The sequence below is a fragment of the Apostichopus japonicus genome, chromosome 11, assembly GCF_037975245.1.
Source record: "Apostichopus japonicus isolate 1M-3 chromosome 11, ASM3797524v1, whole genome shotgun sequence".
Taxonomy (NCBI): domain Eukaryota; kingdom Metazoa; phylum Echinodermata; class Holothuroidea; order Aspidochirotida; family Stichopodidae; genus Apostichopus; species Apostichopus japonicus.
Genome location: NC_092571.1, coordinates 20,710,015 through 20,721,646, shown reverse-complemented (window position 1 = coordinate 20,721,646; position 11,632 = coordinate 20,710,015). Strand labels below are relative to the sequence as shown.

At 35.6% G+C, this 11,632-nt stretch overlaps 1 protein-coding gene across 2 annotated transcripts in view; it reads left to right on the top strand.

Annotated features, from left to right (window-relative positions):
* The first annotated feature begins 340 nt into the window (after nucleotides 1-340).
* LOC139975616 (endothelin-converting enzyme 1-like) overlaps nucleotides 341-11,632 on the top strand; it is a 104,808-nt gene continuing 93,516 nt past the window's right edge. For both annotated transcript variants that reach the window (XM_071983667.1, XM_071983665.1), the window contains exon 1: nucleotides 341-603. The gene's annotated coding sequence lies outside the window, so the exon portion shown is untranslated. The remainder of the gene's footprint in view (nucleotides 604-11,632) is intronic.

Below are 11,632 nucleotides of genomic sequence, written 5' to 3'. Positions count from 1 at the left end.
ATCTCAAAGGAATTTAGGGGGAATTTCAAATTTGCTAATATAATAAGCTTTGTTACAGATAGTAGACCTACATCATATTAAAGAGGAAGATATGATTTCTTCCTTGGTACTATTTGGCCTCTAAAATACCTCCATTTCTCGAAATATTTATTTATTAATTGTAATTAGAAACACTATCAATATGTCCTCGCATGCCTCTAATAAGTTGCCATTGTTGACTCTATTCTGGTACACTGTTGTTTTGCTATTGCGTCCTTTTCTTTAGCGCATGCTGTTAGTGTGTGCATCTTATTGTTTGCTGACAAAGGCTGCCAGCTTCCTACAGGCACGTCGTCCGCCGTGCATTATCGTCTGCATACCAATTGAAACACATAAATTACGAGACCATTTATTTGTCTTGGGGGCTACTTTCACCTTTAACTTAGTACTTGGCTGAGAAAAGATAACGTAAGTTCCAGTTTGCTACGTTATTTCGATCATCGCAATTTAGAGGAAAGAATTGTAGAGATAGTCAGTCGTTAAATTGTCAAAATAAGTCAAACAGAAGCAGATGTGTTAAGTTTTACGGCCCTACCAGTTCCAGATTGAGCAGTTTGAGTTGACGTAAGTTGAGACCACGGTCGTCATGCATTTATGCAGATAACGTAGGCCAGACTATATTCATCTACAGGATAGGTCTAGTCTAGGCCCTATGAATGGGTTAGCCTATTTCTTGCTGGCTACCTAACCTATTTAAGGTAACGCTTAGCTCATGGTAAGGAAATTCTCATAACTGTTGAGAAATTGATAGGCCTCAGTTTGGCAGTTAATGCAAATCTCAGTCAGATATGTGGCAACTGCCTATTCCAGTACACCCCGCGGTCTTGCCTGAACGTTTGCACTTGCTATGCATTCTGACAATGTATGCAAAGCTTCAATATTTTTCATCAGATAAAAGTTAATATCCCATATTACACTTTAGCAGATTGCATATTTGACCTTCTAAAAGTACAAAAACTGGAATGGAATGCACATAGGCCTAATTGTGCTGTTATTATCAAGTACTCATGCTAGGATATAGGAGGATTGTTTCACTTTCAGAGTTCAAATGTTAGGGCCTAGGCTACTCTAATTTTCTACCTAGTCTCACTGGATGGTCTAAGTCAGGCTGACCTGCAGCCAATACCATATATGATATATGTTTTAAAAATGAATTTTTGAACCAATTTCCTAGGATTTGGAATGAACTTCCCCCTGAGACCAGGAATTTGCTCTTGTGTGTTCTTACCAGTCATTTGTGTGCAATATTAAGGAACATTTCTTAGCTTTATCACATGTTGTGTAATTTGTCATTTTTAATTCTTATTTTTCTTATGGTTTATTTGTGAATATTATAGGTTTTTATATTTTTTTTTAGTTCTAGGTCTCTTATTGTAAGGGTGTACAGGCCTCCGGGCTACAGGAATTTGGTTTCCTTTTGTACATCCTGATCCGTTTTGTGTTTTCGTACTTTGTTGTTTGTATACTGCTTTTTGATTGGATCAAATATATAATGAAATGAAATGAAATATCCATTTAAATCAAATGTATTGTCTGTGCACTTACAACTCTTAACTCTCAACAAAACTTAAAGATCAGGCCCGGAGTTTACCTTTGCAGATGTATGACGATTTTAGCATCACAATCAGTCAATCGGTGAAAATAACAATTGGCAAGATGGCTTCAAATTGAGCAGTTTCATTGAATATGTCACTACCTGGCAATATCATTTATTCATACTTCATGGTTAAATATGATTGTAAAAAAGTGGAAAATTCTGCAATATTTTTCACTAAAATATATACCACTGAGGATAAACAATACTACAGAACATCACATATTTGTTGAAGTATGGTTAGTGTATTTAAACAAGATTTTGTGCAGTAATGTCCACCTATAAAGAAAAAAACAACATTGGCAGAGGCTGTGTGAGTCCGTTCAGGCCCTGGGGATAAATAACATACTGAGCCTAGTTTAGTGATACACATATTGCATTATTTTAAGTGCTTACCAGTCAAAACATCCTTTACCAAAACGTCCCTGTACCAAAATGTCCCCGCTTTTGGTCAAAACGTCCCAGTTGGTCAAAAAGTCCCCGTTGGTCAAAACGTCCCCGTAAGTCAAAACGTCCCCGTCTATCACATTCATTAACAGTTATCGGCATGCAAGTTGGATTACAGGTGCTAAATAAATCATGAAGGACTTCACTGTATCGTTTAATTATATTTGGTATGATAAAGGTATACGCTATATGTTTTTCAGTGAATTAACGAAAACAAAAAATATACAACAATAATGTAAATAGTAAAAAATCCTTGCAAAATGACTTATTTATGTCTATTTTACTTTTGATCTCGGAAATTTTGCTCAACAATTACGTAACATTGAGATAACCGGCACTTCCCACTCTTAAAAACTGTGTTTTCAACCTAAACTATACTTATCCTCACTCTTTGATTGACCTAAAAACATCCACACTTGCATTCCAACTGATTATAAAAGCGGGGACGTTTTGATCGACTCATAGGGATGTTTTGACTGCGGGGACGTTTTGGTAAAAAGCGTAACGTTTTGGTCTTAAAAAAGCAGGGAAGTTTTGGTAAAAGGAAATTTTTTGACTGGATACCTTTTAATTAAATAATGAAAATGAGAATATGATTTTGTTTATCCCATAATTTCCTGTTTCTCCCAGTCCATATCTTAGACATGTCAGGCACAAGATTCTTCAAAGCACTCATATTTTGACAGTATGAAAAGTTCCTAACTTTTATCTGTTAGAAACATGATATTTATACTGCTCATACTGTCAGTATTAGTGCTTCAAAGCATGACATGAAAGTACAGTATGGAAAGAATTGTCTCAACTGGGTGTTTTACAAATTCCCGCTGCTGTACATACTTCTTGTTTGCCTTGTTTAATACAATATTTTCTTCAGCAGACAATGCTTGTTATATGTAATTTCAGTTTCTAAGCAACAATTTGTGAAAACAACATGTGTTGCATATCTGATCAACTTAAAGACTGATTATTTTGTCACTGGGGGTTAGAGGTTGGTGGATTAATTGATGGAAGGTTAATACTAGTTTTTTAAAGAATAGCTAGCCTTTATTCTTGAAATTTTAAGTAAGGATTGTTTAGCCCCTCATTCCATTTCATTTTATCATACCCTGCAGGAATTATGGCATAAAGATAGCATCTCCTACAATGAAGAAATATTTTCAGGTCATTAGAAGTTATAACATGAATGCTTTGTCTGCTTGGCCTTGGCATGTTTTTTTAGTAGATCTTCTGGCATTCCACCCACACAATGATGGATAATGTTGGCCCATAGTCTCCAAGCATGTGCCTCAATCTGTGTGTTTTCACATATTGTAGTAATTAAAGGCTTGTGTGTAGTCTAGCTTTAAGTGTGTTGGACAGTTAGAACATGCATAGGTGTAGGAAGGCAGGGGGGCTGGGGGGGGGGGGGGGGGGGGGCTGCAGTCCCCAACCAAATATTTTTGTGAAAGTTAGGGCAATATGCTGAGAAATGCTGAAAAAACCTACTGAAAGAAAAATAAATTGCAATGTGTTTTTCAATGGTTAAACTAATATCATTATTATCATTATTATTGTAATGACTTCCCCAAAAATTCCAACAAATATGGAAGGGTAATAATACGGCAAATGATTGGATGTAATTGGCATGCGATGGAATAACCGATGCATGCCTATATGCACATTAACATGTTGAACGTGCGTGCAAGGCGTGTGAAAAATGTTGGTTATATTTTTCGGGCAAGTCCCCGAAATCAAATTGGGCTCCTACGTATTGTAGTAATTAAAGGCTTGTGTGTAGTCTAGCTTCAAGTGTGTTGGACAATAAGAACATGTACTATACTTATTGTTCAAACTGTAGAGCTGAGGGTAAGAATTTAGTGATGATCTGGTAATATGGAAACACAAACCAAATAATGAAGCTGAGATGATTATTCTATACTTGGGTGTGGGTGTGGGTGTTTTTATCTTGAACATAGCAAATTACAGACTAATAGATCCCATTGTTCTTTCTGTCTACATATTCTTAAAGCAGAGAAAAAAGAAGGGAAAACTACAAAAACAGAGAAATTACAAGCAAGATAATCAAAACAGAAGGACAAGACAACCAAATAAATATACTATATAATGGATCATGAATTGCATCCACATGGAACTGCATTACATTGCATCACATAAAATCTCATTTTGTATATCAAATGACATTAAATTAAATTAAATGAGATTATATTACATACTAGTACATGTATAATGTTATACAGATTTACATTACATCACATATATTGAATCAATGCATATCAGTTATGTTATTCAGAGTAATCTTATTTTGTGAAAAACGGAGACAAGTGTTATATGAGAATGTGATAGCAGAATGAGTCAACCACTATACCAGCCTCCTATTATGTCTGAACTATCAGTATATCTTGCCCATGTATATAATGACATTCATTATAAGTTGGACTTAGTATTGCATGTGAATGATCAATGCAAATATTTGTCATTTTGTGAAATGAAACTGTCAAGTGCCATGGGCAGTTTCCTGGAGTGGCGTTTCCTGGAGTGGCTGATGTCCTTATATGAATGAAACAAAGAAAACAATTAATGTTGATAAGTGATTGCAGGATACCTGTTATAAAAAAAAATATAATAATTTTACAAGGTTTGCATATCATTCGAGAAAGAAGTGCAAACCAAGACTTTTCAAATCATGAATATTCAGTTAAAACTCAAACATTCAGTGAATCTTTACATATAGGCCCGGGTTCGAATCCCAGTGGAGGCTGGAAGTTTTTTCGCTGTTATGGATTTTCCAACTCACTACAATTTCAATTATATATATGTTATATATTTATATATATAGGCCCGGGTAACTTGGTTCGACTCACCCTTGTGGAGGCTGGAAATTTTTTCACTGTTCTGGATTTTCCAGCTCACTACAATTTCAATTATATATATATATATATATATATATATATATATATATATACATACATACACACATCTGATATGCAGTAAGCCAGATCATTTACAAATGTTTCCACAGTTTTCCAATCTGTTTTCCCCTATAAGTAGAGATTTCTAGCATATTTCTATAGATAACAACGCTATAAATTTGTGGAGCTAATCATGCGTCTCAAAGTGTTCGAATTTTCAACACAAGTTATGAGCAGCTGCATATTGTATGCATGTATCTCTCTCTCTCTAATAATAATTGTCTAGTGTAGTAAAGTGTTGCCATTAAAAGGAGTGAAGAGGATGAAGTGTCCTTCTCAACGAGAGACACCTGCGTAGGCCTGAAGAGATCTTTGTACTCCATAAATTAAACGTCCTTCTAATAAATTGAATCTATCGGATTTTGTACGATATTTCATTATGAAATTCTGTGTCTTACCATGGCTCTTCGAAAACACTGTCAAGCAGCTTTTTGAGGTAAATGGGATACAAATGCAATGATCATTATTGGTTTATCTGATAGAGATAACCAGACAGCAGCTAGAGTAATAAAAATCTTATTCCAGTAGGGAGGTAATGCATATATTTATTATTCCTTCACACACACAAGGTTGAAGAATTGAGCCAAATCTTTAGATGACATCATTCGAAAAGGTGTCCAGCAGCTTCTTGAGGTAAATGGGATACAAATCCACTGATCGTTATAGGTTTATCTGATAGCGATAACCAGACAGCAGCTATAGTAATAAAAATCATATTCCAGTACGGAGAATGGAGATGATACATATATTTATTGTTCCTTCACACACACAAGGTTGAAGACTTAAGCCAAATCTTAATATGACATCATTGAGCCACATTTGCCTCAATCTGTTATGTTTTTCTTCAAGTATGATAATATATGTAATGTAGATGGGTCAAATAGTATATCTTAAATATTGAAACACTTAACACTGCCAAATGACGGCTTTGGTGTCAGTGCAGCAATGCTGTAACTAGCAGTCTATACCTTAGGGAGTGTTAGCTCAGTGGTTTACACTAGTGCCATTCAATCATAAGGTCCAGAGTTTGAGTCACTCCAAGATTAATGTATGTTGTCCAGTAGTACAGAGTTGGTGACAATTGACAATTTATAATCATGGACGTTAAAATATGAATCTAAGAGACTGACTTCGGTCAGCTTTCGGCTTTGAATAAAAGCCAATGAGGGCCTCTCTGCGAGTTCCTGCTTGCAGGAGGATTTAAAATACAAACCATGAAATATGAAATGAAAAATAGAGAAAGCAAAATGGTATAGATCCTAGGGGCAGTGTGACATCACAGCTAGGTTTCCAAAGCTGTATACCACAGTCCAAACTTTTCAAACAAGATTTTTCCCGATTGGAGCAAGATCTTTGTCACAAAGATCTCTGCCATATTTATAAGCTAAATAGATGATGGTTCAGTTTGTGGCACCTTTAAGTGATAAATTTGTTGATGCTATTAAATTTGTTGATGCTATTAAATTTGTTGATGCTATTAAATTCCCAAAACACTGCAGATCAGTCAGTAGCTAGAGTTCTACAAATTCTTTAAAGGTCAAGGGACATGCAACAGGTCATGTTCATAATTTCATTTGGCATACTTAAGAGGACGAAATGTAGCCAGTGCGGTTTTCCTATTAAAGATGTCTGTATACTTCATGTGATCATTAGTGTGCCCTTATATTAGTTTTAAGACTTGATCAAGTCTAAACATGCATCACAGATCCTTCAAAATTAATTTTGGTTTTTAGAATATTTTTTCTTTTACTTATACTGTGTTTTTTTGTGTGATTAGATATGTTATGTACAATTAAAGGATTGGTTCAGGTGTTTGACATGTCTATTTTGTATGAAAGAGCACAAAAAGACAAAAAGAACAGTGAAGAAACTACCATGATAGCTTGCTCTGTTAAGGAGATATGACACTTTGAAGATATCCAAATTTCTTTGAAAACGACTGGTGTAGAAAGACTTACTGTGAGGGTGTGACGTCACATCCTCACTTCCTTAACATTTGTGAATATATTTCTTTAAAAATTATTTACATTTTTTAACACATTTGAAAATAATATAATCAAAAATTCTTCAGATGTTTAATCTCAAATACTTCCTTTGACAAATATGAGATCTCCTGACATATCTTTTGGTTGAAAGTCATGAAATCTCACAAAATATTTAGAGAAAAAACAAAGACTTTTCAGGAATGTGAGGATGTGACATCACAGCTAGTCAGATTTCAGCAGTTTCTACACAATCTGATAAAACTTTACACTTGAATATATCTCTTTAACCGAAAAAGATATTTGGACAGTTTTTTCACCATCGTGTTTCTTTTATTGTCCTCTTTCATATAACATAAACATGTATGACAACTGGACCAATCCTTTAATATGTTCTTGCAACAGTGATGAAGATTCCAACATTACCCATTTTACTAGCATTGATATAGTAACAGAGCTATGATCATTTTTAACTATATCAAAAGAAACCAAAGCTGTAATCTAGAGATTTCACCTGCCAGTGGCATAATTACTTAGTGTGCCTGTATATTATATATATATTTTTATATGTGTATTTATTAGATTTAAGACTTGAGGAAGTCTAAACATACATGACAAAGCCATCAAAATTGATATTAGATTTTAGCATTGATCTTCGTTAACAAATACTCATTTACAAGTAAGTTTATTTTCTTTTGATGCAATGTAAAATCACATTTACCAATGCAGCCCAAAGATTGTTCTTTACAAGCCACTCTATATATCCTATAAGATAATATTGTTGGTCTGATATAAAGCAGATTCCTTTGCAGGATCACAGAAGACAGAACTTTCTAAAACACTTCCAAAGCCCCCCCCACCCCCACCCACCCCCCACCCACCCCCCCCCCCCAAAAAAAACCAGTTCTAGCAATTGAGTGCTCTTCAAGTTGATATTTTGGTAGTCTCATTTGCTATGATTCAAATGTCTGGAATTTTTTCTTTTAATAACAAATTATTCACAATGTTGTCAATCCATCAGTTTTGTACAAGTTTAAATTTCAAAATCCATTGCTGTTTTACGTTATATAGACTACTGTATTAGGTACTGAATTGTATCTGCACATAAATATCAGTATATGGAACCTTGTACACTAAAATACCATTTTGCTCTTTGTAACATTTTTGTAAAAAGAATGAAGTACTGTATCTTGTACCCTGTTTACTATTGATTTGTACACAGAAATGGTAAATGTGGGTGTCCTACCTTTTGAGGCCCATCTTAGGGGCCCTTGTGGGGGCTAAGGGGGAAACGTCCCCATAGAAATTTTGCATTTTTGAGGTATTGGAGGGTAAAATGCAAGCTGTTTAGTTAATAGTCCATACCAGATTTGATTGGTAAAATTAGGGAAAGTCGGAAACAATACAGAAAATCAAAACAATACTGACATCGTTGTCTCATTTCTGTAGCTCTGTAAAATTGCGTACACTGTACTGAAAACTTGAAAGAAATTTTGCACGGCTTTATATATATTTTGCAAAACTAGAAGGCAAAGAGAAAGCAGAAATAAGGGAATAAAGGAAAGTGACCTATTAGATAAAAATTCACTGATTATTTTTTGAACAAATGATTGTTTGGTTCCTTCCTGAATGAAAAATGAACCTATGCAACGTTGGTGCTTTTACTGTGTGCGTGCATTTACATTATGTGTGTTCTTTCCTTTGCCTCTCACAAATGGTGCCACCATGGGACAAAAGAAATTCCTTTTTACAATACCAATTGTCAAACAAATCAGAACAAAGTCATCGTTGGTCCAGACAATGGTTAGAATCCAGGGGCAGTCAGCGGTTAATGGTTAGAAGTTTTACGTCTGTTTAGTTTTTGTTGTGTTTCTATATGACACTTTCTTGTAATGTCAATAACCCAAACGTTACAGCATGGTTGAACTAGGTACTTGGTGTGTACAGTATATCCACTTGGTGAGTTCCTCAATAAAAAATATCCATTGGCAATAAATACCCTATCTATATATATCAGATAAAATTCAAAAGAAAAACACGAAAACAGGGCTGTAACACCAAATGGTTTAAAGACACAAAGTACAGTACCAGCACATGCAGGTACTTGTTGAACTAGGTACTTGTTGTGCACCTTGGTGAGAGTTCTTCAATAAAACACATCCATTGGCAATAAAAAACCCTATCTATATATATCAAATGAAGTTCAAAAGAAAAACACAAAACCAGGTCTGTAACACCAAATGGGTAAAAGACACCAAGTACCAGCACCACTTTCAACCATATAACATCTCACACAATCCAGTGTATTGTTACAGCATTTTGCGACAAATGTATTATATTTTGAGAATTAAGACTGGCAGTACAAGAACAGCATGAGTAAATCCTTCACAATTTACTAGTATTTAAACATAGGCCAAGCTGATACTTTGTGACAGAAATAGAGGCCTACCTACCAAAGACCTCTGCTAATGAAGAATTTATAAGTAAGGTTCCCTGTGGAATGCTCATTGGAACAGTTTCTTGAGTGAATCTGTTAATAAGTGGTATATGACAACGACAAAGAAAGATGATTATGTCAATATATAACTGTAAAATTATTCTGCTTTGCTGATTAAATCTAGTATAGAAACAGTGTAAGTTTAAAGGTCAAGGGACATATAGAGTTGGCTTTCAATAATGTAAAATTGAACAATTCTAATGTTAAGAAAAACCCAACTCCATGTCCATTTTCCATCTCCAAAGGGGTAGAATCTGCTACGTGTCGCTTGACCTTTAAAGGCATTGAAGACTCGTCCCAAACCGCGTGCCACACTCTGAAAAAGTGAACTTTCCGTTGCTTGCAAATGAAGTTTTCTTCTTGTCGCTACAAAATGCATATAGTAATGAAATGTGATACCTTGTTATCTTTTATTTAGACCTGAGATGTCCACGCTGCTATGTACACTGTGTTGTGAGTATTGACCGTAGCTGTATGTTTGACTGTACACTAGTGTCTAATTACCGGCGGAAGCAAGCTGTGTGTGTATTTTCTGGGATCGAGAATGGTGTCTAACACTTCTGTTACACCTCATTCGAAACTAGGTCAGGTTACCGGCATTAGACGTTTCTTTGTGCGCGAGTCTACACCCCTTTAAGTACTTAGCGCCATGTACTTGTGCTCCTACTCATACCAAAGGGAAATCCACTTGTACTCGTTTAGTACTCATGAATACTGTTTTAAGTACTATACTACTATTTACTGTACTATGAGTCTGGTATAGAGGAGTACCACTGTACAAGACTGATCCAGATTGCCCATTCGGGTGTTAGTTGAAACCCTATATTAAACCATGTAATCAGCAGCTGGGGTATACCACATATTGATAGATAAATGTGATGGTCTCTTTCATTCCTGTGTGCGTTCTTGTTGAGAGTTCAATCCCTCCATCTGCACTCCAGAATATGTCTGTCAAGATAAAGATGCTGTATGGAGTCGTTTGTGTAGCATGTGACATCCTCACTCCCTGCTATCCCATTCAGCCAGCCAGCAGTGAGAGGCTCTGAATATGCATGAGCAGCACAACCGCTTTAGCATTTACCCCGTGGAATCCGTCACGGTGATTTTGACATGTTCCACGTAAATCAAGTAGAAATAGAGGGTGAAGTGCAAAAACGTTTCCAGTCGTGTAGCCTGTATAAGTAAACAGTTAAGTTTCGTCGCTCGTAAATTCCCAAACCGGTCAGATTTGGGGGCAGTATTGTATTAGTTTAGCTCACAGTACACATAAACAAACTAAAACCATATACTGTATACTGCTATGGAACTACTGTAAGGAGCTATGATGTCGATAAGGTCCTTTTTTTGTCCATGCTATTACATTACATAGCAATCGTAGTGCTAAAAAAACCTAACAGTACCTATTCCTTAATGTTAGGCATTTAAAGCATTTTAATTGTTTGACAAATGGTAAATAATCAGTTGGGTCATTTTATAAGCAAGACAGCTGTTGGTTCTTGCTACACACTCGCGTGGTAAAACTTTCATAAAGGTATATAGATACTAAATTTTAAGTGTAGGTTATGTGTGCATGTTAGGACTCTTGGTGTCATGGTGTGTATATTTCATTTTGACTTGCCTACTCAGACACCACTCAGTAGAATTCCCTAGTAGCATATTAACAACCAGCCACTAATTACTTTTCAGATAGGTAATGTAGACCCTAGATATTCAAACTGGGGATTATGACCCTTTGAGGGTCCCCTAAATGTTTTGAAGGGTCCACAATGATTCAGGAGTAAAGAAAAACTGCCAATATTTGAAGAAAAAGAGTGGAAAATTTTGAAAATAAATTATTTGCTTCAAATACTTCATTCTAAAATTACTTCAAATTACTACAAACACGATATTGCAGCCAGCCACCCTTAATTCTCTAAAATATACTCAGATGTGTGGGAGATACCTCCTTCTTGTAAGCCCCATTCCCAGGCCACAATATTCACCACCCCAGGGTCCCCAAGATGATCAAGGTGGAAACGGGGTCACCAAGCCAAACATTGGAATACCATGGGCTACAGTCCATATACATCAGAAAACAATAGTTAAGTTACAATTTATGGAAGTT